At 36.6% G+C, this 13,941-nt stretch overlaps 1 protein-coding gene across 3 annotated transcripts in view; it reads right to left on the bottom strand.

The window, feature by feature from the left end:
- The window catches only part of Fam20b (FAM20B glycosaminoglycan xylosylkinase), a 46,877-nt gene that overhangs the window by 10,304 nt on the left and 22,632 nt on the right, over window positions 1-13,941 (bottom strand). The gene's annotated exons all lie outside the window — the stretch shown is intronic.

Below are 13,941 nucleotides of genomic sequence, written 5' to 3' on the forward strand. Positions count from 1 at the left end.
AAAAAATCAGCTAAGAGGACACAGACAGCAAAGATCCTGAACTTAATATATTTTACACATTTATTTTTTTGAATAGATAAGAAAAGCATATGGTATAAAACTTTACAAGGTCCAGAAGGATTTATACTAAAAGGTAAACTGCCATCTGGTGTAGCAGCGCACACCTGTCTGTAATCCTAGCAACTTGAGAGACCGAGGCAGGAGGATAACAAGTTTCAGGCCAGCCTCAGCAACTTGGTGACATCCTGTCTCCAAATAAAAATATAAGTAGGACTGGGGAAGAACTCGGGATATAGCTCAGTGGTAAAGCATCCCTGGGTTCAATCCCTAGTATCAAACAAACCAAGCTTCTCCCTCAACCCGCTCCTCTCCCTTTCATCCTGCTCCTTTTACCTAGTTTCACTCCCAAGAGTCAAATACCACCTTATTATTTTCCTGAACTAATTAAAAAAATTTTGTTCTTCGTACCATACATACATGGAGTATAACTTCCCATTCTTTAGTTGTACACGATGTACAGTTAAACTGGTAGTGTATTCATATACGAACACAGGAAAGTTATGTCTGATTCATTCTACTGTCTTTCCCATTCCCATCTCCCCTCCCTTCCCTTTATCCCCACTTTGTCTAATCCAATCAACTTATATTCTTCCCTCCAGCCCCTTTATAGTGTGTAAGCATCTGCACATCTGAGAGAACATTCAGCCTTTGGTTTTTTGGGGATTGGCTTATTTAACTTAACATGATAGTCTACAGTTCCAGCCATTCACTGGCAAATGCCATAATTTCATTCTTCTTTGTGGTAATATTCCATCGTATATATGGAATTTTCTTTATCCAATCATCCGTTGAAGGGCACCTAGGCTGGCTCCATAGCTTAGCATTGCGAATTGAGCTCTATGAACATTGATGTGGCCATATCACTATAGTATGCTGCTTTTAAGTCCTTTAAGTATATGTTAAGGAGTAGGATAAATAGGTCAAATGGTGGTTCCATTCCAAGTTTTCTGAGTAATCTCCATATTGCTTTCCAGAGTGGTTGCACCAATTTGCAGTCTCACTAGTAATGTATGAATATACCTTTTCCCCCACATCCTCCCCAACATTTATTGTTGCTTATATTCTTGAGAATTTCCATTCTGACTGGAGATAAAATCTTTGTGTAGTTTTAATTTGCATTTCTCTAATTGCTAGTGATGTTGAACAGTTTTTCATGTATTTGTTGGTCATTCATATTTCTGATGTGAAGTGTCTATTCAGTTCCTTTAACCATTTATTGACTGGGCTATTGGTTTTTTTGAGTTCTTTATATATCCTGAAGATTAATTCTCTGAGGTGCAGGTGGCAAAGATTTTCTCCCATTCTGTAGGCTCCCTCTTTCTATACTTGTGTTTCTTTTGCTATGAAGAAGCTTTTTAGTTTGATAAAAATCATATACTTAAAGGACTTAAAAACCCATTTATTGATTCTTGACTTTACTTTTTGCACTTTAGGAATCTTATAGAGGAATTCAGTTCCTAAGCCAACATGATGGCGATTTGGGCCTACCTCTTCTTCTCCTAGATGCAGGGTCTCTGGTTTAATTCCTAGGTCCTTGATCAACTTTAGAGTTTTGTGCAGGGTGAGCGATAAGGGTGTAGTATCATTTATTACACAGGGATTTCCAGTTTTCCCAGCATCATTTGTTGAAGAGGCTATCTTCTCCAGTATGTTCATGGCGCCTTTGTCTAGTATGAGATAACTGTATTTATGTGGATTTGTCTGTCTTCTATTCTGTACCATTGGTCTTCATGTCTGTTTTGGTGCCAATACCATGCCATTTTTGTTACTACAGCTCTGTAGTATAATTTAAGGTCTGGGCTGGGGATGTGGCTCAAGCGGTAGCGCGCTCGTCTGGCATGCGTGCGGCCCGGGTTCCATCCTCAGCACCACATACCAACAAAGATGTTGTGTCTGCCAATAACTAAAAAAATAAATATTAAAAAAAAATAATAATTTAAGGTCTAATATTGTGATGCCTCCTGCTTCACTTTTTTTGCTGAGGATTGCTTTGGCTATTATGGGCCTCTTATTTTTCCAAATAAACTTTATGACTGCCTTTTCTATTTCTATGAAGAATGTTATCAGAACCTTAATAGGAAGTACATTGAATCTATACAGTGCTTTTGGAAGTATGGCCATATTGACAATATTAATTCTGCCTATCCAAGAACATAGGAGATCTTTCCATCTTCTAAGGTCTTCTTCAATTTCTTTCTTTAGTGTTCTGTAGTTTGCAGAGGTCTTTCACCTCTTTTGTTAGACTGAATCCCAAATATTTTATTTTCTTTGAGGCTATTGTGAATGGGATAGCTTTCCTAATTTCTCTTTCAGCTGATTCATCATCGATGTATAGAAACACAATTGATTTATGGATATTATTTTCATATCTGAACTAATTTTGATTACAGAAAATGTTTTCCTCTGTAGCAGGACTGAAGTTGTGGCCAGTGTGCCCAGGGAAGGGAGAGAGGGAACATGCTTAGTTTGGTAACATGGGTTGAGGGTAGGTAGTTGAGGAAACAAGTAAATAGACCAAGGACAACTGGAACCAGGTTTCTCATAGAGGGAGAAGGAAGTTAAATACACAGAAAAGGAGATGGTCAGAATAAACTCCATCATGAATTAGAATTGAACCTACGGGTTTCAATTGACGTTTTCCTTTTTAATATTTATTTCTCTAGTTGTTGTTGGACACAATGTCTTTTATTTTATTTATTTTTATGTGGTCTGAGGATCGATCCCAGGGCCTCACATGTGCTTAACAAGCACTCTACTGCTGAGCTACAACCCCAGCCCTTAATGGTCTTAACACATACATAGAAGCATAAAAAGTCATGTATGTATGTGTATATATCTGTGTGTGTACATGCATACATACATTTCCTATGTCTATACTTCAAAAGAACCCCAAAATAATGATACTAGGTAGTAATGAGCACAACCATATATTGGTTTCTAAAGACCATTCTACATTAGCTGTCTCCAAGGTAGGAGCAAGGAACAACATGCCAGTTGTAAGGAAATGCTCAGAGAATGATGAACTATTCCAAAAGCACACAAGAGCTAGTTTGTAGGGGCTCCCTCTGGCCAAATAAAAATAAAAATAAAATACTAATAAATCATAACTGGGTAAATTAAATCTGTAAATTCATAGTGACATGACTAAAGAAACGTGTGTGTATGGGTGGGGAGGGGAGTGTTGCAAAGGTCTACCCTACAATAGAATGACAATAGAGAAGCAAGACAGAAAATTGCCATTTGGCAACTATCATAATAATTCAGACAAAAATTGTCAATAAATGCTAAAACTGGTGGGTGAACATTTGATAAGGCATGGGATATTTACATAATTCTAAGGTATTTCCCTATAAACGTACTCATTAGTAAATACAAAATAATTATTAACTTTATACTGGAGAAACCCTGCACTTCAAAACCCATCATGTTGAACAAGTGATAAAAGTTGTTATCACCAGAAATGGGACTTATCAAAAAATCTGTATCATGTACCTTAGCACACATATCATCTCTCTGGTATTTTGCCAAAATTTTTAAATCATGAGTAAATATTAGATAAACCCAGATTGAGACACTTTAAGTTCATAAAATCTTAGGAGAATAAATAATTGTTAAAGACTGATGGAGTTGGGCTGGGGCTGTAGCTCAGTGATTGAGTGCTTGCCTAGCACATGTGAGGCCCTGAGTTCAATCCTCAGCACCATATAAAAATAAATTAAAATAAAGGTATTTAAAAAAAAGAGAGAAAAATTGATGGAGGCTAAAAAGAAGTAATTGACCATAACATGTGATGCCAGAATGAATTCTGGATTTATACAGAACACTCCAGAAACAACTGGCAAAATCTGAATAGAGTTCATGGATTATATGGTGATATTGTGTCATTGTTAATATCTTGATTTTGATGGCTGAAGTGGTTATGTTGGAGAGTGTCCTGGTAGAAGGGAATTAAGTTTTAAAGGAAGCATCCAATGGAGTAATGGGCACTCATGTCTGCAACCTATTCTCAAATGGTTCAGAAATGTTAAATGAAGGATCTGAGTGACTATTTCTACTACTTTTATATAAGCCTAAAATTCTTTCAAAATAAAGTTTAAAGTTAATATTTCCTTTGCCCACCCTCAATTCCATGAAAAATAGCCATCAAATATACCAACCTTCTATACCTCAAAAGCCTCATCTATTCTTTTTTTTTTAAATAATGAGACCAATCCTTTTGAAAGAGTTATTTATATATAAAATTTTAGTCGTTGATGGACCTTTATTTTATTCTTTTATTTATACATGGTGCTGAGAATTGAACCCAGTGCCTTACACATGCTAGGAAATTGCCCTACCACTGAGCCACACCCCAGTTCTCACCTATTCTTTTAATAACAATATTATGTGGGTGTATCCTTTAGGAGACAAACAACATTCACAGTTATTTGTATTTCTAACTTCCAGCAGAGTACATAGAAAACAGAAATGAATCAACTAAGTATCCACCTGCAAAGCTGATTATATCGCTTTCCTTCACCTTAAAAACCTTTTCAGATAAAGAAGATCTGATCTGTTTAAAAAGTATCACATTTAGAATGTTTAAAAATTATAAAAATAACATAAATTTGGGCTGGGGTTGTAGCACAGTGGTGGAGCGCTTGCCTAGCATGTATGAGGCACTGTGTTAGATCCTCAGCACCACATAAAAATAAATAAAATAAAGATCCATCAACAATTTTAAAAAATTGGTTTTTAAAAAACATAAATTTATAAATATAATTGAATCAGGAATATCAGTAAATCTTTCAGAGTGTAACCATACATGAAAATTTTAAAGACCATAGGAAAAATAACTGCTAGAAAGCTCTTTTTTTCCTCCCTTCCTTTATTTCTTGGTTGTACACAATACCTTTGTTTATTTATTTTTATGTGATACTGAGGATTGAACTCAGGGCCTCGCACGTGCTAGGTGAGCACTCTACCGCTGAGTCACAAACCCAGCCCCTCTTTTTTTTTTAATATTTTTAAATTATAAATGGGCACAATATTTTTATTTTGCTTATTTATTTTTATGTGGTGCTGAGGATTGAACCCAGTGCCTCACATGTGCGAGGCAAGCGCTCTACCACTGAGCCACAACCCTAGCCCATAGAAAGCTCTTAAAATAACAGAAAACTGGAATAACATGTAAGCCCATTAATAGACTAGTTAAATAGAAATTATGGTAGATCCATAAAATGGAACACTTTAGTTGGTGAACCAACAGAAAAATTAGGAAGCTTTTCACATGTAATATGAAAAGATTGTTAAGATATTAAGTAAGAAGAATAAGAACTACTAATGTGTCATGTTGTATAAAAATGAGTTAATCATAAATATATTCATATTTTATACAAAAAACATACAAATTACTAATGGAGGTCACCATTGGGAGAAAGGAAAAAGAACTGAATGTATGCAAGGAAAACTTGCACTGTAGTCCTTTTTTTTTTTTTTTTAATTTTTTTAGTTGTACACGGACATAATACCTTTGTTTTTATTTATTTTTATGTGGTGCTGAGGATCGAACCCAGTGCCTCACACATGCTTGGCAAGCACTCTACCACTGAGCCACATAATCCCAGCCCTGTAATCTTTATAATACTTGAGGCTCAGTGGTAGAATGCTCGCCTAGCATGTGCAAGGCCCCGGGTTCAATCCTCAGCACCACATAAAAATAAGTAAATAAAACAAAGGTATTGTGTCCAACTACAACTAAAATATAAATAATTTTAAAAAAGAATCATAACTTGGAGTGTGGCATATTGGTTTAAGAGTTTCTAGGTCAGGTTTCTGGACTTAAAAATATCAACTTCTTCTTCTTCTTCTTTTTTGGTGCTGGGATCAACCTAGGGTCTCATGCTAGGCAAATGCTCTATCACTGAGCAACACCCCCAGTCCATAAAATAAAAACTAGTTTAGTCAGGAAACTGAAAGACTCTGGGCATATAATTTCATTTCTCTACACATCCTCTGTAAAATGGAGATAACAGTTCCTCCACTGTCAGATTATGAAGGCTAACGAAATAATCCACAGCAGAATGCAGCATAAGCCTGACACTGTCAGAGACTAATCAATGCCAGCTATTTATTATTTCCTGATGGTAGGAATGTGGTTCTACCTACCTTTTGTGACTTCATGAGCCTGAGGTTCCAAGACTTTAAACTACTTCCTGGACATGCTAAACTTTTGAAACTGATTTTCTTATCACTTCAATTTCCATGCTTTCTTTGGGTCAACTATCCACTTTGATAATGAAAACTACACTTCAACCCAGACGTCAACATGTACTCCTGGACGTCCCGGCATGGAAACAAAATACCCCAAATTAAATGCACTCTTTTCCTCTGCTCTACCTCCTTAAGTTGGCTTCTTTCAGTATATGAATTATGTAATTAACAGCTTCGTTATTCACTAGAAGTCATTCTTTTTTTTTTTTTAAAAAACATATTTATTTATTTATTTATTTAGTTATTGGCAGACACAACGTCTTTGTTGGTATGTGGTGCTGAGGATCGAACCCGGGCCGCACGCATGCCAGACGAGCGTGCTACCACTTGAGCCACATCCCCAGCCCCACTAGAAGTCATTCTTAATTTTGTCTTTTGCTCAACTACCTTTCCAGGCCAAAATGTTCATCAAATTCTTTCCATTCCAATTCTTATCTCAAATCTTTCCATCATGTCCTTACTGTATATGAATTTACCCCAACAGTCCCAAGTGCATTCTGCACTCCCATGCTTATTACAGCACTATTCACAATAACCATGACAATCAACCCAGGTACCTACAGATGGATGAACAGACAAAAGAAAATTTATCTGTTCATGAAGTCACAAAAGGTAGGTAGAACCACATTTCTACCATCAGGAAATAATACCATTTAGCCATAAAAAAAGAATGAAATTTTCTGTCATTTGTGGCAGCATGAACAGAACTGGAGGACATTTGGGAAGGAAAAATTATGAAGACAATAAAAAGACCAATGGTTACCAAGAAATGAGTGGTGGGGAAGCATAAGGATTTTTAGAACAGTGAAAATATTGCATGATACTAAATGATAGACACATGCAATTATATATTTGTACAAACTCACAGAATGTACAAAACTAAGACTGAACCCTAATATAAACTATGAACTCTGGGTGACTAACATGTGCCAATCAACTTTAACAATTATACTACTTTGATGTGGGATGTTGATAATGAGGGAACCTCTGATGTGGGGGACAGGGGATGTTTAAGAAACTTCTTTGTTTTTTAATAATTATTTTTTAGTTGCAGTTGGATACAATACTTTATCTTTTTTTGTGTGTGTGTGGTGCTGAGGATCAAACCCAGGGCCTCGCACGCACTAGGCGAGCGCTCTGCCGCTGAGCCATAGCCCCAGCACTGTTTAAGAAACTTCTATCTTCCAGTTTCACTGTGAACCTAAAACTGCTCTTTAAAAAAATAAAGTCTTGAAAAATACGACAAGAAGATTGTGCGAAGGTGAGCCTGTTGTTAAAAACTATATCCCCAGTCTAGTCCTTCTACCTGCCCCATGCTGGAGGGTATCTAGAAGATCATCACTCCCCAAATGCACCCATCAATCCTGCATTATCATCATGTGTGTGTGTCCTTGTTTCCACTATTCTATCCCATTACTTTACCCAATGCCCTCTCTTCCTTGATGCTTAGGAAACTCATACTGACTCTTCAATACTTGGGTCAAGTGTTAAGAACTTCCTCTATAAGCTTTTTTCTGGCATCTCACCTCCCCATACTTCATACAATATAAAGTTAATCTTCTATGAGTCTCTGAGGAGTGACACCTTGGCTTTTTCTCGTCCCCCTCTCTATCCTAAACCCACAGGATTCAAGTTTGTCTAGCACAAAACTGAACAACCAAAGGTAATTAGAAAACATCTGAAACAAGTCAGTGACACCACATGCTTTTGGCTATCTGTAGAAAAGCATAGCCTGTGCCTTATAAATTTAAACTCTGAATGTTGATTCTCACAAGTCTTTAAAACATTCAGTTTTACCTCATTTTATACATAAATCCATTCATTCTAGCAAAAAGCAAGGTGAAGGCCACAGACGCTGCTGCCGTGCCCAGAGGCCTCTTCTCCGGGCACAGCCTCAGTTACCTCAGATGCGAATTCCAACACTACCTTCACGGTAGCTGCCGCTGAACCAGAGATCTCCTGTCAACCACTGACTGCACCACTACAGCCATTGCTGCTGCCTCTGATTCCACAGCTGCCAACCTGAGATCACCTGAAGGTCTTCTTCCTGGGTGCTGCTGCCACAGAAGAAACCACTACCCTGGATGCAACTGAAGCTGAACACTGCTGACCCCAGAGATCGCCTGGTGACACTGCCCCCACAGCTGTAGTTGCAGCTGCCGCTGCAGCCACCACTACTGCTGACCCGCTGCCTGCTGCCAACAACCATGGCCACTACCACTGCTACCACAGCCTAGAGGACTGCTTTGGGGGAGACTCCAGGTTTGGTTGCACGTGGCTGCACCCATTTTGGGACACCAGCCAGGGCCTGGGGCCTGGGTGCCAGCAGGCTTACCACCACAAGAGCTTCTGTCTGGGGACTGCAGCTGGGAACTTCAGGTCCAATGTGGGGGTGCCTGCGGGTTTGGAGGAGCCTGGGATCTTCCTGCTGAGAGTGCTGGTGGCCCTTGTCTTGGTGCTGCACCTCAGGGGTGCTCTTTTGCATGAATGTATCCTCTGGTGGTCTCTCTGCAAGTAGGAACAGCATTGAGATCTTGGGAATGCAGTGTGGCTGATCCTGAGGTATCTGAAGCCCAGATCGGTGGGACAGAAACTGGGTTTGTGAGAGCTGATCTGGGTTTGGTGATCCCAAGAGATGTCAGAGACAGGGCTGAAAAACTGTTGAACACTGACACAGTTGTACTTTCCAGCAAAATTTATTTTATTTTTTGATTTACTAATTTCTCTATCATATTTGGAACAGGATGTTTTTTATGCATCAGTGTGTGAAGGACAATGATATATGAATGGTGTTTTGTATTTTTGTTGTATTCTTATATCTTTAATTTTTTCTCTTTGTTCATATTCTTCCTCTCTCTTGTCTATTTTCTTGGATTTTTTCCCCCAACTTTTCTCCAGCAGCCAATCTCTGTCAGCTCCTCTTCCACTCTTACTGTGAATTTTTACTTCTAGCTTCTCTCTTCCTCCCTTATGAATATTGCATACTACACTACCTCTGTTCTCTCATCCACCATTTGAATTGTAAATCAAATCATTTTAACAAATATTCTGTTTGTACTATAGATAGTTACTGAACTCATCATTTTGGTTCAATGCAAGAAAGCAGTAGACACCTTAGTGGGAGTTATTAGGTTTAATGCTATATACTGCTGATATTGGTCTTACCAGTAAAGGCAAAATGCTGGAAACCTTCAGGGAGACTGTAGGTCTGCAGGGTAGAATTTATCTTGCCTTACATCCTTATTTTCAGATGGGAAAACACACTAACAACATGAAAAAATAAGGGAATAAAGCACCCCAAACAAATCAACATGCTTCAATAACAGAAGCCACTAATAACACGATAGAAGAAATATCCAAGAAGGAGTTCAGATTGTATACAGTTAAATTGATATGTGAAGTAAAGGATAGTATAAGGAGCAAAAATCAAAGAAAAAATACAGAAAGTGAAAGACCATTTAACAAAGAGTTGGAGCAGAGATACAAACCAAAGGAATGCACAATCTTTTCAATGATATAATAGCAGAAAACTTCCCAAATCTAAACGAATGGAATGGAAAATCAAATACAAGAGGTTTACAGGACCCCAAATGTACAAAATTACAGCAGACCACACGAAGACACATTATAATGAGAATGACTAACACAGAGAATAAAGATAAAATCTTAAAGGCTGTGAAATTAAAAAAAAAAATCAAATTACATATAGGGAAAACCAATTTGGAACTCAACTGGTTTCTCAGCCCAGACCCTCAAAGCTAGAAGGTTCTAGAATAATATATTTCAAGCTCTTTAAGAAAATGAATGCCAATCAAGAATTTTATATCCAGCAAAATTAAGTTTTAGATTTGAAGATGAAATTAAAACATTCCATGATAAACAAAAATTAAAAGAATTCACAACTAGAAAACGTACACTACAGAGCATTCTCAACAAAATATTCCATGAGGGTGAAGTGAAAAAAAAAAAAGTGAAAACCAAAAGGAGGATCTACACTAAAGTGACATTCAATCAAATGAGAAACTAAGACAAATCAAAAACTAGAAATAAATCAAAATGACAGGGAATACAAATCATATCCCAGTAATAATCTTAAATGTTAATGGCCTAAACTCATCAATCAAAAGACACAGACTGGCAGATTGCATTAAAAAGCAAGCCAACAAGATGCTGTCTTCAAGAGACTCACCTCATGGGAAAGACATCTACAGACTGAAGGTGAAAGGATAGGAAAAACTTATCACTCATAAGGATTGCATAAACAAGCAGGGGTTTCCATTCTCATTTCAGATAAAGTACACTTAAAACCAAAGTTTATCAGAAGAGACAAAGAAAGACATTTCATACTTCTTAAGGGAAGTATATATAAGCAGGACATAACAATTATAAGTATTTATGCCTCAAACAATGGAGCATCTATGTACATCAAACAAACCCTTCTCAATTTCAAGAGTCAAAAAGACCACAATACAATAATACTGGGTGACATTAACACACCTCTCTCACTACTGAACAGATCTTCCAAACAAAAACTAAATAAACTACAGAACTAAATAATACAATCAATAATTTAGACTTATTAGACAGAATATTTCATCCATCAATGAGCAAATATACTTTCTTCTCAGCAGCACATGGCTCCTTCTTATGCCACAAAGCAACTCTTAGTAAATACAAAAAAAAAAAACCCCAAAAACCCAGAGATAATACCCTGAATTCTATCAGACCACAAAGGAATGAAATTAGAAATAAACAATAAAATAAAAAATACAAGTGACTGTAACAAATGGAGACTAAATAATACACAATTGAATGATGAATGGATAGTAGAAGAAGTCAAAGATAAAATAAAAAAAATTCTTAGAGGTAAATGAGAACACTGATAGAACATATCAAAACCTCTGGGATACTATGAAGGCAGTACTAAGAAAAAAGTTTACTGCATTGAGTGCATTCATTAAAAGAATAAAAAGTCAACAAATAAATGACCTAACACTACATCTCAAAGCCCTAAACAAAGCAGAACAAATCAACACCAAAAGCAGTAGAAGATGGGAAATAATTAAAATCAGAGTTGAAATTAATAAAATTGAAACAAAAGAAACAACTGAAAAAACTGACAAAACAAAAAGTTGGTTCTTCAAAAAATAAATAAAATAGATAAACCCCTGGCCATGCTAACAAAGAGAAAAAGAGAGAAAACTCAAATTACTAAATACAAGATGAAGAAGGAAATATCACAATGGACACGTCTGAAATACAGAATATAATTAGAAACTATTTTGAAAATTTATATTCTAATAAAATAGAAAATATCGAAGACATCAACAAATTTCTAGAGACATATGACCTACCCATACTGAATGAGGAGGTCATACATGATTTAAATAGATCAATTTCAAGTAATGAAATACAAAACACCATCAAAAGCCAACCAACCAAGAAAAGCCCAGGACCAGATGGAGTCTCAGCTGAGTTCTACAAGACTTTCAAAGAAGAATTAACACCAATACTCTTCAAAGTGTTCCATGAGATAGAGAAAGAGGGAACCCTTCCAAACTCATTCTATGAGGCTAATATCATCCTGTCACCAAAACTAGACAAAGACACATCAAGGAAAGAAAACTTCAGACTAATATCCCTGATGAACACAGGTGCAAAATTTCTCGATAAAATTCTGGCAAATCGCATACAAAAACATTAAAAAGACAGTGCACCATGACCAAGTGGGATTCATCCCAGGCATGCAAGGTTGGTTCAACATAAGGAAATCAATAAACATAATTTATCATATTAACAGACTTAAAAGCACGAATCATATGATCATCTCAATAGATGCAGAAAAACCATTTGACAAAATACAGCACACCTTCATTTTCAAAACATTAGAAAAACTAGGGATAGTAGGAATATACCTCAACATTGTAAAAGCTATATATGCTAAACCCAAGGCCAATATCATTCTAAATGGAAAAAAATTGAAGGCATTTCTGCTAAAAACTGGAATAAGATGATGTCCTCTTTCACCACTTCTATTCAACATCATCTCTGAAATGCTAGTTAGAGCAATTAGACAAAAGAAAGAAATTAAAGGGATACAAATAAGTAAAGAAGAACTCAAACTATCACTATTTGCCGATGACATGATTCTACATCTAGAAGAATCTAAAAAATTCCACCAGAAAACTTCTAGAACTAATAAATGAATTCAGCAAAGAGGCAGGATATAAAATCAACACCCATAAATCAAACATATTCCTGTACATCAGCAAAGAGTCCACTGAAACAGAAATTAGGAAAACTACTCCATTCACAATAGCCTCAAAAAAAAACCTGGGACTCAATCTAACAAAAGAGGTGAAAGACCACTATAATGAAAACTACATGACACTAAAGAAAGAAATTAAAGAAAACCTCAGAAGATGGAAAGATCTCCCATGTTCCTGGATAGGCAGAATTAATACTGTCAAAATGGCCATACAACCAAAAGCGTTATACAGATTTAATGTAATTCCTCTTAAAATCCCAATGACATTCTTCATAAAAATAGCAAAAGCAATCATGAAATTTATTTGGAAAAATAAGAGATCCAGAATAACTAAAGCAATCCTTAGCAAGAAAAGTAAAGCAGGAGACCATCACGATACCAACCAATCACAATAGCAGACCTTAAACTATACTACAGAGCTACAGTAATAAAAACAGCATGGTATTGGTATGTAGACTTGTAGACCAATGGCACAGAATAGAGGACACAGAGACAAACCCACATAAATATAGATATGAGATACTATACAAAGGTGCCCAAAACATTCACTGGATAAAAGATAGACGATTAGGGTTAGGTGCTAGTAAAACTGGAAATCCACACATAACAAAATGAAATTAAACCTTCATCTGTCACCCTGCACAAAAATCAACTCAAAGTAGATCAAAGACTTAGGCACTAGAACAGAGACGCTATGCCTAACAGAAGAAAAAACAGGCCCAAATCTTCACCACATTGGCCTAGGATCTGACTTCCTTAACAACACTCCTAAAGCGCAAGAAGTAAAATCAAGAATTAAAAAGTGGGATGGACTTGACTTAAAAAGTTTCTTCTCAGCAAACAATAAAGTGAGGAGAGAGCCTACTGATTGGGAGAGAATCTTTACCACGTGTACTTCGATGAACTCAAAAATCTTACCACCAAAAAAAATAAAAATAAAAAATAAACCCAATCAATAAATGGGCTAAGGGCTGAGCAGACACTTCATAGAAGAAGAAATACAACTGATTAACAAATATATGAAAAAGTATTTAACATCTCTAGCAATTAGAGAAATGCAAATCAAAAATACTCTTAAGATTTCCTCTCACTCCTGTCAGAATGGCAATCATCAAGAATACAGGCAACAATAAATGTTGGCGAGGATGTGCGGAAAAAGGTACACTCTTACATTGCTGGTGGGACTGCAAATTGGTGCAACCACTATGGAAAGCAGTATGGAGATTCCTCAGAAAACTTGGAATGGAACTACCATTTGACCCAGCTATCCCACTCCTTGGTTTATATCCAAAGGACTTAAAATCAGCATACTATAGTGACAAGACCAGGTAATATCCCACTCCATGGTTTATACCCAAAGG

The sequence above is a fragment of the Marmota marmota genome, unplaced genomic scaffold (genome assembly GCF_001458135.2).
Source record: "Marmota marmota marmota unplaced genomic scaffold, marMar, whole genome shotgun sequence".
In the NCBI taxonomy this organism is placed as follows: Eukaryota; Metazoa; Chordata; class Mammalia; order Rodentia; family Sciuridae; genus Marmota; species Marmota marmota.